This window comes from Charadrius vociferus, unplaced genomic scaffold (assembly GCF_000708025.1).
Source record: "Charadrius vociferus isolate BGI_N301 unplaced genomic scaffold, ASM70802v2 scaffold55, whole genome shotgun sequence".
NCBI classification, from domain to species: Eukaryota; Metazoa; Chordata; class Aves; order Charadriiformes; family Charadriidae; genus Charadrius; species Charadrius vociferus.
In genome coordinates, this window is record NW_009648444.1 from 423,512 (window position 1) to 423,967 (window position 456).

The window sequence follows — 456 nt, forward strand, 5'->3', positions numbered from 1 at the left end:
GTTGAAGCCAAGGAGAGAGGGCAGGGGAGCGGCTCACGGCGCGCTGGCGCTTGTACCTACGCGTTTTCGGTGTACATAATTTACCTTGCTAAACGCCTGCTTTGGTACGCGTGTTATACATGTGTAGGTCTCAATATTATGCACCCGATGGACCGTAACAGTCAATAATCCAGGAACTAGGAAGGATTTACACCTTCGGAGCTCCATACAATGCCGGACTAATTGATTGCTAAATCCGAAGTTTTCTAAACGCGAGCCCTTTTTGGAATTAATTTCTCCAATCTCCTGCATCTTCTTCTCAGTAAAGAGAGGAAATAAAAGAAATCCTCACTTGCAAATTTTTTAGCGGCGAGTTCTTTCTTTCTTTTTTAATAAAAAAAAAAAGCGGTTGAGGCGCTTTTCTCGGGCTCGGTCCCCGTTTGTGCTGGGCAGAGCCGCGGGGCTGGAGCGGGCACA